Genomic DNA, 16062 nt, shown 5'->3' with positions numbered 1-16062 from the left:
GTGAAGGGTCAGACATGATTGAACAGCAAAACATTTACCAGATGATGGACCAAGGCCCAGGAATGACAAGTGTTTGGCCAAGGTTATACAGATATTAAGTAAACATTGAAGGCAGGATTTGAACCCAGGGCCTCTAACTTCAGAGCCACTATACTAGCTCCTTCACTTAACAGTGTGTCTTTACCTGACCAATATATTTATCTTTAATGCTGCCCATTAGGGTTATTTGTGCATGAGCCATAGTACCCTCCTAGACTATTCGGGGCAGAAACTGTCCTTAAACTCTCTATCTCTCTCAGGGCCTGGCACAAGGCCCTCCATTCTGGAGGTCCTTAATACATTTTGTTGTTAGGCCCATGGATACATTTGCACATCTGTATATATGGGAGAGGCACTTGGTGGAGCAGCAGCTGGGCCTTGGAGACAGAAAGACTTGGGTTCGAGTAGCGCCTCTGACACCCTGGACAAGTAACTGCATTTTTCAGTGCCCCCATGCTATTGTCTAAGGCCCTAGATTTTACAGAAGGTGCTGACCTGCCTTGATAGAGGGAGTTCTCTCCCCCTGAAGGTTCCTTCTATTAATGAAACCCCAGGCCTAACACCTATTCCTATATATAGACACAGGTGCAGCCAGGTACTGACGCATCCAGAGACCCCTGGTTCCAATAGCACATGTATGCACACCCGCACACCCACAGACACACACACACACACACTCACACACCCACACCCCCCCACACACACACATGCCACACATCACAATCAGAACAGCCAGATCCTCAGAGGTCTGGCCTGGTTGGCAGAACACTTTCCTCCCAACCCTCTTCTGAATTCAGTAGGGCAGGGATTGTTCTCCATTTTACAGATAAGGAGACTGAGGGGCCAAGAAGGCCAATGAACTACTTGTTCAAGGTTATGCCGCTAATATGTGGGAGAGCTGGGACTCCAGCCCAGTTGTCCTGATACCCAGCCCAGGACTCCCCTCCGATTCCTTTAAATCCCAGTTAAAACCCCTTTAATTCTCCAGCCTTTCCTGTGTTAATTATCTCCTACTTATTCCATCGGGAGCCTGTCTGACCTTATTTGTTGCTCCCCCAATAGACTGTGAGCTCCTGGAGGGCAGGCACTCTCTTTTGCTTCTTTTTGGTAATCACAGTAATTAATGATTATTGACCAATTACATCGGGCTGTCTGTCACACGCACACACAACGACAGAGGAGTCCACGAAGGGAGGTAATACACAGCTATAACATGCACACACATGTACACAATACAAGTCCACAGAAAGACATAGTTATATGCGACATATGCATTAATACATTTTGTTGTTAGGCCCGTGGACACATTTGCACATCTGTATACATGGAGAGGCATTTGGTGGAACAGCAGCTGGGCCTTGGAGACAGAAAGACTTGGGTTCGAGGCTCCTCTGACACCCTGTTAATGCATAGTCACACACGTGTGCGTTAGCATACAGGCACACACAGGCACACATATAAGCATGCAATACAATTACACACAGACACACATGTATGCATACCTACACATGTACAACAGCCACACATAAGCACACATATATGTACAGATATGCACTTACGCAGTCGCACACCTATGTAGTCATATCTCTACAAACACAGCATATACCGACAAGTACAGATACATACAGATACACGTACGCAGTTGCACACAGACTATACAAACACAGTATATACACAGAGATACAGACGAGGATGCACATACACGATGACACATGGACACACATGTATGTGCACCAAAATACAAGTAAACCCAGACTCACAAGTGCACAGAGAGATCTACCTAAAAGGCCTACATGAAGGTTCTGAAGGGACAGACAGAGGCAGAGTCCCCAAAGTCCTGACTGCTTTTGCCCTGGCAGAGATGGCCATCCCTCCCGACCTCTGCCCCTTGGCCCCAGCAGGCACCTCCTCCTCTTCTCCTATGGGCTCTGTCCCTGTTTGACCCCTCCCAGGCTTAAGCTGCTAATGATAACCTCAGTCTTGTCAATGACCACAGCTGCTTTCTGGGACAGACTGTCTTGTCCCCAGGAAAATAGCCTCTCTTGCCAGCTCCCTGCCCCTGGCCACGCCAGGTGCTCAGAGACAGGTCATGAAGCCCTTCCCCTCCAGAGCAGGGCTAGGGAATAGGGGGCAGAGCATCGGGCTGGCACCAGTGCCCAGGGCTGGCTGTGATAAGAACCTTGGTTCCTGTCAGGACCAATGTCTGGGTAAAGGTTGGGGCAAGCACTGAGCCCAGAAATTGGCCTGCCCTTTCCCATAGAGTAAGTGGGACACTACAGCTTAACGAGAAAGGAGCTGGGGTGCAGAGACCCTCCCGGTCCAGGTACTGGACTCTGTGGGGTCAAGTCAGTGCATATGGAGACTCCAGAGGCACTGGGATTTCTGGTCAGCCAGCTCTTAATGGCCCTCGGCCAGGCACCTGCCCGGAGGGTACAGCAAGTCCAGAGAGAGGACAGACAACAGACAGCAACAGTTCAGGGGGAGGATGGCCTAGAGGTCAGACCTGGGCACCTAGCACTGTTCAGACTAGGCCAGACTGGATGGGGCATGTGTGAAGGGGGCTATCTGCCCAGAGACACCATAAGGAACGGGGCGGGGGGGAAGAGAGAAGAGAGTGGGGGGTAGGGTACACCCTGGGTGCAGCCCCTGGGGGAAGGTTTCTATCCTGTTAAAGGACTGGCCACTGTTGGTTGGGGAGTGGTTAGGATAGACCAGGGGCAGTGGGTGCAGCAACCTGGAGGAAGAAAGCATGTCCTTATCACCCAGGCTACTCTCTGCCTGCCTTCCTCACTCGCCCAGCAGGAGCTCACTTTGGTGCAACCACCCAGAGAGGAGGAAGCTTGCTCTGGGACTGGCTGGTCGCCCTGCTGAATTTCAGCTCCCAGAGACGAAGCCCCAGTCACCCCCTATTAGTTAGAGCTCAGATACAGAGAGCAAATAGGGACCAAACCCTTCTCCACGCTCTCCCATAGGTATGTGCACAGATGAAGTAGACATACAGATTTACAGATACTGGCCCAGGCCAGGCTTATTATGGTGGGCTTACACTTTGGCCATGCCCTCCAACCTTCATCCCACCTCTGGTTAATCCTCTTCTAAACTGCTAAAGGAATAACCTTTTTAAAGCATAGATCAGGTTCTGTTATATCTTTGCTCAAAAACCCTCCATGGCTCCCTACTGCCTCTAGAATACAGTTTTTCTTCCTGGCATTCAAGAATCGTCTCTTCCACATTGAGGGGGTTAGGGGTGTAGCACTCCAGCAATATGGAAAATCTGTGGAAAAATTTTTGGCCCTCCATTTGCACCAGCAGAAAAGTCTGGATTTTTTTCTTTCTTGTTTATGGGGTGTTTATGGTACCTTATTGTACAATTTGGGTTAAATATTTTGTCATAGGCTCTGTGTTGTCTGCTGGCCTTCAAGCATTGTCTGTGGCTTACACAAAACTCCCTCCAAATTCCCATTTAATTTCTTATGCCAACCCATGAGATAGTGAAACCTCAATGGAGAAAGTCTAGAAATAGAAGCTATAATTAAATTCTGACTGTCTTTTGGGTCTGTAAGTACCATGAGGGCAGAAAACAGGTTCTAGCTAAACTTGGGGTCTTTCCCACTGGGGAGCACAGTGAGCATGGTAGGAGCTTGATAAATGTTCATTGAATGAATGAATGAACGAATGAACAAATGGTCAATGGGACAAATGGACAAGGACAGTGTGTACATGCGTGCCTCTACAAGGGCTCACATTAGAGGAGATCTCCTTTATCAACTGCAAAGCACTGTTTAAGCTCATGGGTCTGTCTGTGGCTATCTGTGTGGATATAATTCAATTCAATAAACACTGATTAAGTGCCTACTGTGTATCAGGCACTGGGCTAAGTGCTTTACATACAAATACTACCTGCTTTGATTCCCCACAACATTCCTGTGCGGTAGCTGCTGTTATTTTCCCCATTCTGCAGATAAGGAAACTGAGGCAAAGAAAGGTCAAGTGATTTAGTAAGTATCTGAGGCTAGATATGAATTTATGTCTTCCTGACTCCAGGCACCTCTGCCCAGCCCAGCTACCCTATATGTAATGTGCATTTATCCACTGTCTGGATAGACGAGGAAGGTATATGCAAAAGTGCCTGTTTCGTGTGCTTCTGTGTGGCTGTGAGTGTGTCCACGTGGGTCAGTGAGTGTGTGTGCATGTAGATGCACAGGTATCTGCCCTGTGCACACATGATTGTGTTTCTCACAAATGATGCTCTATCTGCCATCTCTGGGCTTTTATACTAACTGCTCTCCATGCCTGGAATGCTTTCCCTCCTAGCTCTGGCTTCCTTTAAGACTCACTTCCTTGGAACAATTTATGCAGTGACGACACTGTCGAGATCAACTTTGAAACACTTAGAACTCTGATCAACACAATGACGACCATGATTCTGAAGGCCTCATGATGAAATATGTCACCCCGCTCTAGATACAGAGCTGACGGACTCAGAGAGCAGGTGGAACTGTATTTTATTTTCTTGTTTTTGTTTTCTCCCCCCTGGACATAGCTGAGGGAATTTATTTTACTTGACTATACATATTTGTAATGAGCTTCATTTTTCTTGCCTTCTCAACAGATGGCAGAGGTGGAGGTGGGAAGGAGAGATTTTGGAACTGAAAGAAAAATAAAATTGAATTAAAAAAAAAAAGACAGCTCCTGTAGGAAGCTTTTCCCGGTCCCCACCAATGGCTAATGCCTTCTCCTCTAAGGCTACATTCCATTTAGTCTATATTTATCTTCTATGGAGTGATGTATAGACGTCTCTATTATTAGACTGTAGCCTCCTTGAGGGCAGGACCTATTTTTAACGTTCCTTTTTATTCACAGAGCCGAACACAGTGCTTGGCAGCGTCACTGCTTCATGAATGTTTATTGATGAATTGATGATAATCCTCATGCGTCAGTACACCCAGACTCCTTCGGGATTGATTACCCCTCTGACATTTCTGGTGGTCGTGACCCAGCCCTGAACTGCTCTTATAAACCTGTTTCTGTAAACAAATCGGCATGACTCAGCCATTCGTTTGACAGGCTTCTTTGCCAACATCATATTGGATGAGTTCATGCAGATGTCATCATTGTCATTACTGTGAATGTGCCCACACGTGGGAGACGCTGGAATTCCACAGATGCATCCCCTGCCCCGCGCAGTTGTATAGACCGTTCCCGTCTAGCTCCCCTAAGGTCCTTTTCCGACACCCGCCACGTGGTTTGGAGATTACTCAGGGCTCTCACTGGCAGGTTCCTCCAAACCCAAAGTGCTTTGGGGGCAGGGGCTGATGAAGGCTATGTGTTTGCTTTCTGAAGACAGACTAACCGAGGTATGGAGCTCCTCCACCAAAAGCTGGCTACCAAAGGCTGAAGTTTATCTTCTGTCCACAGTAACTCATGATTCGTCAAGATGGAGAAGGGATGCCTCGCACACTGTAGATGTCTGATAAATATCTGTTGATCGATGGTGGTAGAGAGGATGGCACCCACCCAAATAAATCGCAGAGCAGCCAGATGGCACAGTGGGTAGAGCACTGGATCATCTGGAGTCAGGAAGATTAGAATTCAAATCCTGTCTCAAACACTTACTAGCTCAGTGACTCTGGGCAAGTCACTTAATCTCTATCTGCCTCAGTTTCTTCAAGTGTAAAATGGGGATAATAATAGCATCTACTTCCCAGGATTGTTGTGAGGATCAAGTGAGATAATTTTTGTAAAGTGCTTAGCACAGTGCCTGGCACACAGTAGGCACTTAATACATTTTGTCTCCTTCCCTACCATCTTCTGGAAATGTCAGAATAAATTGTCCCAAAAGTACATTAGTCCAGATGGCTAGCAGGCCCTGGGGCAGAGGGGATTTGGGACAGCCTCACCTATTTGTGTCCTTCTATTCTCCCACCTGGTCTCCTGTGGCCCTGGACACTAAAGATCAGCTTCCCATCGGCCCTTGAGGGCCGCTGCGGCTACCTCCCCAGGAGCTTGGCTTCACTGAGGCTTGCGGGGGCTAGGGTTTTCCACTGGAGCCAGCTCCTGCTCCTCGACCCTACTGTACCCCTCCATACTCATGGGGGGGACAAGAGGGAAGGGGAGCCAGGAGGGCAAGGCTCTGGGCCAAGACCACTTACAGTTAGTAGTTTTCCTCAGGGACTCCGTCCTTACGCTGGCGTTGGATTCCAACCAGGGAACAAAGTCACGGATGCTGGTGGGAGGGGAGCTGGGGAGATATCAGCTGTCCTTCTCTCTTAGCTCTGCTCCAGACTTTCTGGGAAGCTACTCCAGGGACTGGTGCCTGGCTGCTCTGACCTTCTGGTCCGAATCTGTAGATATAACGTGTGTATGCGTATGTACAGATGTATACATACAACATTTTGTTGAGTCGTTTCAGTGGCGTCTGACTCTCTGTGACCCATTTGGGGTTTTCTTGGTGGAGATATTGGAAGTTTGCCTTTTCCTTCTCCAGCTCATTTTGAGGATGAGGAAAGTGAGGCAAAGGCAGTAGACAGAGATTAAGTGACTTGCCCAGGGTCACTGAGCTAGTAAGTGTCTGAGACAGTATTTGAATTCCAATCTTCTTCACTCCAAGTGAGGCAAAGAGGTCAGTGACTTGCCCATGGTCACACAGCCAGTAAATGTCTGAGGGCACATTTGAACTCAGGTCCTTTTGACTCCAGGGCTGGTGCTCTATCAACTGTACCACCTAGCTATTCATATATACATATATATATGTGTGTATACACACACACACACACATATGATAGCTAGCATTTATATAACACTTAAAGGTTTATAAAACCCTTTCTATATGTTAACTCATTTGATCCTCACATCAACCCTGGGAAGTAGGTGCTATTATTATCCCCATTTTACAGGTGAGAAAACTGAGGCAGACAGAATTAAGTGACTTGCTAGTGTCTGAAGCAGGATTTCAACTCCGGTCTTCCTGACTCCAAGTCCAGGGCTCTACCCACTGAGCCACCTAGCCAGCTCATGATGAATTTTCAAATACCAAATTCAGAGCAGGGGATCTGGCTTCAAATTCCACCTCTGCTACTTACCCCTTCTGTGACCTTGAATGAATGAATGAAAAAGCATTTTATACATACATACATATATATATATATATATATATATATATATATATACACAAAAAGAAAAAAGAAATAGTTCCTATTCACACTAATTGAAAGAGACATAGGTGAAAGAGATGAGCTGGTGGAGAGAGGGAAATACCTGGTGGTCCTGAGGGGGCATCAGTGAGAAGTATGGACAGGAGGGCTCAGGGGTCCTTCACCAGCAGGACAGATGGTAGTGACCTGAGGGCTGAAGGGTGTAGCTGCAGGGTGGCTGGTAAGATCTGGGGTCCTGGTCTCACTAATAGGCTTGTAGCTGGTGGCTATTACTCAGACAAATCATTTGCCCCTTCAGTGTCTCCAACTGAACTAAAGGATCTCTGAGGTACCTTATAAGTCTAAATTTGACCATCCTAGGAATCTACCTGCCCAAAGGCACCCATCGTGTTTCCTCTCCTCTAGGCTAAACGTCACCATTTCCTTCCAGGGATCCTCATTGCGACGTGGCCTCTCCCCAGCCTGGGTCACCTTCCTCTAGATCTGTTCCAGTTTGTCAATGTCCCTCCTAAAGTAGGGCACCCCAAACCAAACACCATCCTCCAGACAGCGTCTGATCCAGACAGAGAACAGAGGGGCCATGCCTCCCTCCATCTAGAGGGATCTGGGGATCCTGGGCCCTCTGAGGGACCTTTACTCCTCCCTTGGGTATTGCTTAAATGTCCAGGGGCAGAGATGGATGACCCTTACCCAAGGGGCAGGCACAATTCTTGGGAAGATAGAAAGTTGAATGGGAGATAGAGGTTTAGAGCACGTGGGCTGAACTCAGAGATTTCCACAGAAAAGCTGCTTCCTGTCTGTAAGTCCGTCAGTTAGCCCTGATTAAACATCCTTCATGTGTCTAGCACAAAACTAGGTACAGTGGGGAGATCCAAAATATATTGCCTTTCTTTGTTTTCCCAGTGCTTAGCAGAGTAAGTGCTTTGTGACTGGATCTCAGAGACTCAAAAACAAAAGCCATTAGCAAGCACAATGTATCGTAAGGGGGTCCCACAGGGATAGGGACCAGAATGGGGTTAATCAGAGAGAGCATCCAGGAGGAGGTGTCCTTGGAGCTAGGTAGTGGCTTAGGAGGCATTGTGTCCTGGCCCTGGACTTGAAATCAGAAGACTAGGGTTCAAGTTTGGGCTCTGATATTTACTATTTGTGTGACTTTGGACGAGTCCTTCCTCAACTTCAGTCTCCTCTTCCGTGAAATGGAGGAGTTGATGAGATGACCTTCTAGCTCTAAGTTCGTGACTCTGTGTTAGACACCTATCTTGAGGGTTAGGGGCAGGCTGGATGAGCCGGGGTTCAAGGCAGGGAGCTCAGCATGTGGTTTTTATGACCCTTGTACTCCCTGGAGGACCCTGTTCCTTCTCCTCTTCTCAACAGAGACTGGGGGAGGGGAGTCTGGTGTCTGGCTCCCAGGTTTATGGGGCACTAGCTGTGCTGCCTCTGGCTGGGCACTGAATCCTTTGATGCCCTAGTCCAGATACTCTGGGCAGCCAGTTGGAGCCAGGAGCCCCAAGGGTGGCCTCAACAGAATGGAATGTATGGGCCCAGACAAGGAGCCCTGCAGGCTAGGACCTGAGGCCCAGGTTTAGGGGTGGGGTGGGAAGGCACTGCCCCAGGAGCCAGTGCAGGGATGATGATACATCAGAGGTTTGAGCCCCTGGAAGTTGTACCCACCCTTTGGGGGATAAGAGGCATGAGTCCAAGGAAGGGCCTAGAAGCCAAGTGAGGGACAAACGCTAATCAGTGGCCCAGACCCTAGATCCCAGGGCCCACACCTACAATTCAGAGTCCAGACCCTAGATCCCTCGGCCCACACCTGGGATTCAGAGTCTGACCAGCTAGGGAGGAAGAGAGGGAGAAAAGTGGATGATCAGAAAGAGAGAGCTGACCCCTTCCTGCCAGTCCTGGTCTACAGGAGGGTATGGGGGTGGGTGGGGAGGAAGGAAGAGTAGAGGAAAAGGCCTGGGCATCTCTGACCCACCCTCAGCACAGGGTCCATGCCCCACATTAGGGCTTTCTCCCTTTGTTTCTTATTTCCCCCTATTATGCTACAATGTTCTGGATGACAGCCCCCTTTACCCCCCCCCCCCATTTCAGTGTCACTAGCAGGAAGTACCCGAGAATGCTGGTATCTTCCCCTCACCCCTGCTTTCCCGGCACACAGGACCGCTGGTGTGTGGGCCCCTCAACGGGGAAGTGCACACAGATAGCCTCACACACACTTCATGATAATCCCAACAGCCCCTCACATCTGCACAGCGTTTTCCAGTCTACAAAGGGCTTTCATGTCTGTGATCCCATTTGATCTTCTCAGTGCCCCTGGGAGGGAAGCCGAGCGAGGATTATTTTTCCCATTTGACAGATGAGATGACAGACTGCAACCCAGATCTCCTGGCTTCCAAATCCAGGGCTCTTTCCACCCAAATTGGGTGCAGACCGACGAGTAGGATCATACAGCCAGAGGTGAAATGGGCCGTAGAGACCATTGAAGCCCACCTTCTCATTTTATGATGGACAAACTGGGGCCCGAAGGAATTAAGTAACTGCCCAAAGACACTCAGCTAATATCAGAGACAGGATTGGAACCCAGATCCTCCTGACTCCAAATCCAAGCGCCTTTCCACAGCCTCCTCCCAGTCTCTTTCTGTGTGATGCACAAAACATGTTGTATGATTCTGGGAAAGTCTTGTCCTGTTGGGGCCTCAGTTTCCTTATGAAGTCAATGAAGCTATTGGATATGAAGGTCTTTAAGGGCCCTTCCTGCTCATGTATTTTAGGATTCTATACTCCTCTTTGTTTCCCTTTCCCTTCCTTTTCACTCTGTCTCTCCCTCCCTCTTTTTGTCTGTCTGCCCCTCCGTGTGTATCTCTTTATCTCTGTCTGTCTGTCTTTCTGTCTCTCTGTCTCTGTCTCTGTCTCTGTCTCTGTCTCTCTGCTTCCTTTCCCAGGGTCCCTGGAGCAAGCAAGCTCCCAGGCAGTTCAGAATTCTCTTTGTTCTTTCCCCCAACCTCATTGTTCTCCATTGTTTCCCACGCATTCCCCCTGCCTCCCCCCACCCCCCAGGCCACAGCTGGTTCCCAGGCCTGGGAAGGGGGGAAGACAGAAGTCTGGGTGAGGGGGGGTTGGTGTGAGGGTAGGCCAAGGGTGCAAGGGCACGTGTGGATGTGTACATGTTCTTACCTGGTGATTAGCACATACGGGAATGTGTGTGTGTGTCTGCAAGGGTATGGGGGGGGAGCAATGTGTAATGTTTGTGCTCAACAGCACATTTTACTTTTGGTCTATTTCTGTGATTTCATCCATGTGGAGAGCTCAGAGCAGACTATAAATTGGCAATCTGTCTATAACATGTAGTTTTAGAGAGTTGTCCACTGGCACTGAGAAGGTAAGTGATTTTCCCAGGATCACATAGCCAATATGTGTGTGGAGAAGACTTGAATCCAGGATTTCCCAACACCGTGGCCAGCTCTATGTCCACTGTACCACCCTATCTCTGTGCTCTTTATGCACCGTGGACTGGATTCCCACTCAACGGCACCCCAGGATCACAGATTTAGAGCTGGAAAGTACCTCAGAGGTCACTGAGTCCAACTCCCTCATGGGGAAAACTGAGGCAGAGAGGCTAAGACTTGACCAAGTCACACAGCCTGAGGAAGGATTTGAACACAGGTCTCCAAGTCAAAGGACTCAATCCATCGGCCATACTGCCTTCAACAAAGTAGCTGGACACCAAAGTTCCATTTCTCAAGTATTCTAGGATTCTATGCATGTTCTAGGACAGATGTAAGTGAATACTCTCTCCCTCTGAAATATGGGGACCTCCCTCAGCTAGATCCCTGATGTGTCACTATCCCCTACCAGGGTGGTGAACCTGAGGCTCGAGGTCACACATGGCCCTCTAGGTCCTTGGGTGCAGCCTTTGGCTGAGTCCTAGTTTTACAGAACAAATCCTTTCATTACGGGGATTTTTTCTGTGAAGTTTGGATGCAGACAATGGGCCTGTACTCGAGGACCTAGAAGGCCACATGTGGCCTCAAGACTGAAGATTCCCCACCCCTTCGACTACCCCATCTACATGCAAACATACATCAGTACACTCTCCCATGAAAATATACAATGCATACATACAGCGATATAAGCAAACATATATGCCAATGTAAATCACACACAGCCCACCCCACATCTGCTGCCCAGCTCTGCCACTGGAGAGGCTCAGGGGCCATTTACAAGGTTCCTGACTCTGATGGGCTCTGGGGGGCAACCTGGGCCCTCCTTGGGGGCCTGGCCCTTAAGCAATTCTTCCCCTCAACAGCCACCGAGGACCCCTCCCACCCCTCCAAGCTGCTTTCAGGGTGGCTGCCTGGCACTGGGGTGGGGGTGGGGCAAGGAGGAGAGCGATTGGGGGGTTGACCTGCAGGCTTGATGAGCATCACCCCAGGGCCTCCCCATCTGGGCAGTCACCCTGTGCCTCCTAGCCTTATCCAGTCTTTAGCTCACAACCCAGGCTCAACTGGATTGGGGGTGGACAGCAAGTATCTCCTCCCCAGGGTTTATCAACCTCATTTCCTTGACCCTTAGAGAAATGTGAGCTCGCCTTGCTTCCACCCCCAAGCCCCAGGGACGCTGGATGGAACATCCTGGATGAGGCTGGAAACTGGGAAATACTGGAGACTCGGAAATAGACTATTTACCATCGTCATTATTATCCCTTCAAGTGATTTCCCATCCATTCTCTCATTTGATTCTCAAGACGGCCAGAGAGGAAGGTGAGGCAGGGATCCTTGACCCTGTTTTGCACCTGGGAACACCAAAAGAGAAAGGAAAGGAAGTGACTTGCCCAATGTCGTGGCAAGTGAGCAGCCCAGCTGAAACCCGAACCCAGATCTCTCAGCCTGGTTCACTTTCCCGATATCATACAGTAGCTGACCTTGTAGTCTTTGGCCCCACGCCCACTTCACTCACACAGTCTTGAAACCCAGACCCCGGGGGGGAGATACCAGACTCAGCCACTAGCCCCCTGACTCAGCTCCACAGCTGGTCCCTCACTCTCAGTCCCTGTTCCCTCCCTTGTGAAGGGGGGGGGAGGAGGATCCCACCTCAGATAACCCCGCTTGAGACGGGCAGGCGAGGAGAGGGGAGCTGACTCAGGATCCAGACTCTCCCTTGCGCCCCGCCAACCCCCCACTCCCACCCCCGTGCTGTACCTCTCCCTCCCCAGACGGCGGGAATCCCAGCTCCTGCTTCCCCAAATTGGATAATTGGAGACAGAGGGTGTGTATGTGCAACTTCCAAGTGTCTAGAGTCTGGGAAAAACCTTTCTCTCTTCTTCCCCCTCCCCCTCCGCCTCCCCTCTACCTCTCACTTTGGCACCTGGAGTTCCACTCCTCCCCAGGAGCCAGAGGGATTGCGGCGGGGGCGGGGGGGGGGAAGGGGGCTGTGCAGAAGGGAGGGATCCTTCTGCCCACCCGATCCCAGCTATGCCCCTAGCTCGGGCATCTGGAAGGGTCTGCGAAGAAAGAAAACCCTAGCCTCCACTGGGGCTGCAAGCGGGGGTGCTAGGAGGATGTCCCCTTCTCTCCTGCATGAATGAGCCTGCGTGCACTCTTCTTCCTAGGGGCTGCAAGGGATGGTGCCCCCCAACTCACGCATGAGTAGGGCCACGTCCACCCCTTTCTTTAGGGGTTGCAGGAGGGGTGCATGGAGGCTGAAGGGATCCCGCAAGACTCGACCCCTGTGCAGTGCACCCTTTTTTCTAGAGGCTGCAAGCCCTCAACCCCCCATGGGTGGGCCCCTGTGCACCCCTCTCTCTCTCTCTCTCTCTCTCTCTCTCTCTCTCTCTCTCTCTCTATCTCACACTCGGTCCTTCGGCCTGGGGTTGTCCCGGCTCTGGGCCAGGCCCCCCGCCCCCCGCCAGCCGCAGCTCCAGGGCTGGGGTTCCCCCCCCCAACTTCTTGCGGCTGGGGCAGGACTCAGGCAGACGGAGGAGTCAGCTGGAGGGAGGCCCCTGTCTAGCGCTGGGAGCCGTCTGGCCGGCCGCTCCCCCGCCCTGCAGCTCCGGCTCCCCAGGAGGAGGGGGCGGGGTGCTGTCTGCACAGACCCGCCTTTTGTGAGCAGTGCCCGCCCCGGCACACAGAGGCCCCTGCCGGGCACCAGGCCAGGCCCCAAAATAGCCTGCCTGCCCGCCACCCGGGAGCCCGGGCCCAGTCGGCTGCCCTGACCCCACCGACTCTCCAGGCCGCCGCCGCCCTGGGCAGGGCCTTGGGCACCGTGGAGAAACCCTAGGGGCAAGGCAACAGGCCTGCGGGTGTGCCGCGGCTGTGTGTGCCCATGGACACATGTGCTCCCGTCCTCTGCAGGAGCACACCCCCGTACACATCTGCATACTCTGGGATGCAATGTCCTCATCTGAAAAATTACAAGACGATCCGTATAGGGCAGGCACGCACGTCTGAGGCCACAGGCCAGCGCGGAAGAAAGAGGAGCTGAGCAGGCCCCACAGACCCAGGCCCCTAGTGCGGGCTCAAATCAAGTACTTGTACAACTTTGAACAAGGCGGGGCGCCGATCTGAGCCTCAACTGTATCATCTAGAAAATGGGGGCAGGGATTGTTGGATTAGAAAACCATCTCAATCTCATCCCACATCAGTGATCTTAGCATGGAAAGATATAAACTACAAACATTTCTCTATGTGGGAATACACCCGTGCACATGCATCTCCTGGTTCTTTGACTAATAAACTGGAAATAGGTCTCAGAGGTCATCTAACCCAATCTCCTCCTTTTACAGATGAGGAAACTGAGGTCCATAGAGGTGAAATGATTTTCCCAGAGCAACAGAGCAAATTAGCCACAGCTAAAATCTGCCCTCCCAGATTCCTGACCTGGAGACATTACTAAATTTATCTCTGTTGTCCGGACTACCCAAGCTTGGCCCCACCTGGGCCTCTCCCCTGTCCACCCCCACTCCCACCCCAAGCAAACAAACAAACAAAAACCACACACCCTGTTTTTTCCAAAGGCCTTCCCTACAGTGGGGATGGAATTGGCCCTTCCACCCCTGGGGTCCCTTCTTTGGCTCAGACGGGAAGGGCTGGGGGATGGAGGGCTCTGGCATTGGGGCCCCCTCCTTTCTCTCCCCCTCCCTCTCCGAAGGTGGGCAGCACTGCCCATCTTCATGCTGCCCTTGACTCTTTTTTTTTAGCCTTGACTCTTAAGGAGAGGAAGTTAGAGGCTGGGGGAAGGGGGCAGCAGGTGGGCAGGGCCGAGGAGCCACCTGGCATTGAGGCCTTACAGCAGTGGGGGAGGGCCACAGGCAGGCACTGTCTGGGCCAGGCGCCAGACAGCAGCTTCCCTGAAACTGGGCACAGCAAGCAGCTGAGTCAGTCTTCCGGCCCCACCTGGCCCCAGGCACTCTCGGGCAGGTGGGGCAGGGTAGGTGGTGCCAGGGTACAGGAAGGGTATCCTCCTCCAGCTCCCCAGTGTGCCCAAAGGCACATACAATCACACACTCTCAGGAGTACTCAGTGCACAACACAGTAACACACTCACACACATAGCAGAGACACAAATTACACACACACGGACCTACAATGCAGACTCATACCCATAGGTGAATACATTCACACACTCATGTGTGTGCACAGGAGCACAAAGTCAAGCCTGCCCACCTCTCTATACATGCACACAGTATGCAAACAATGTGCACAATAGTGTATTTACTAGTTCACACCTACCCATACAAATACCCATGCACCACACATACATACACACATTAAACGTGTGCATTCATGCATGTACAATCCCATGTATATGCATGACATCTCCCATTATATATGATTTTACCAGTTACAAAGCCCTTGCTTGACTTGTAACTACCCAGTGAGGTAGGTAGGATGGACAGGATTAAAATCTCTATTTTAGAAAGGAAACTTGAGATTCTGAAGCATAGTTAATAAGTGACAAGAGATCTGGGTTGAAGACCCAGTGCTGGGTCCAAGCCCTGAGTCCCTGGTCTTTCCTCTGTCCTAACTACCCTGGGCTCTATTCTTTCTATCCATCACAAATAGCCTGTAAGGACTCCAAGCCTGGAGACATCCTCCTCCCTTCCCCCTCTCCCCCAATCTCATAAACTCACAGACTTAGAGCTGCCAGCTTAGAAAGGACCTGGAGGTCATCAAGGCCAAGCTCTTCATTTTACAGGTGAGGAAACTGAGGCTCCAGGAGGTTGAGTCATTTTCTTAGGGACACACAGCTAGGAAGCATTGCAGGCCAGATCTGAACCCAGGTCCCCATGACTCCAAGTTCAGTGCTGTCTACACTGCATGCTGTCTCTGATAGCATCCATGGGTTCTCAAGAGAGTTGGGCTTTGAGTTAAGAGATCTGGGTTTAAATGGGGGATCAAAGTATGAGGAATGTGATGATGATCGTCATTTAAACCTTTCTGAACCTCATTTTCTTCCCCTGCAAAGTGAGGAGAATTATTTTTGTACCATTCACCTCCCAGGGTAACTTGGGGGAAAGAAATGCTTTAAAGTGCCACAGAAACACAAGTAGCATTTTTGTGATTATTATCATCACTGTTGCCATATCCACCTCTGCCCTGCGCATGGTTGGCCAAGCCTCAGGGCCTGCTTGGGCAGCTGAGGGGATTCTCCCGTTTAGGCCCAGGCCTGGTCCTTAGGGAGAAGATGCTCTGAATCTCTGCCCTGGAGCCATGAGGGTGCCCCATGGCCTCCAGGGGGGCTCCCAGAGCCCTGAATCAGGTACAGGTCAGAGCTCAGAAGAGCATACTGCAGGCTCCTTCCAACGAACTCACTTCCTTTCCCTTTTCAATCTGCCCTGATCTAATTTAGACCCTCCTAATCAAGGTGC

General features: G+C 50.7%; 1 long non-coding RNA gene across 1 annotated transcript; it reads right to left on the bottom strand.

The window, feature by feature from the left end:
* Nucleotides 1-4538: 4538 nt before the first annotated feature.
* LOC110223518 (uncharacterized) lies at nucleotides 4539-12051 on the bottom strand. Its single transcript, XR_002328722.2, has 3 exons — nucleotides 11882-12051; nucleotides 6192-6383; nucleotides 4539-5609 (listed from the first exon to the last, which is right to left on the bottom strand). It is a non-coding gene; the product is annotated as an uncharacterized LOC110223518 (long non-coding RNA).
* Between the last annotated feature and the right edge of the window lie 4011 nt (nucleotides 12052-16062).

The sequence above is a fragment of the Phascolarctos cinereus genome, unplaced genomic scaffold (assembly GCF_003287225.1).
Source record: "Phascolarctos cinereus isolate Bilbo 61053 unplaced genomic scaffold, phaCin_HiC Scaffold_4;HRSCAF=312, whole genome shotgun sequence".
Taxonomy (NCBI): Eukaryota; Metazoa; Chordata; class Mammalia; order Diprotodontia; family Phascolarctidae; genus Phascolarctos; species Phascolarctos cinereus.
The sequence above is the reverse complement of the archived record's forward strand: the minus strand, read 5'-3'. Positions and strand labels throughout refer to the sequence as shown.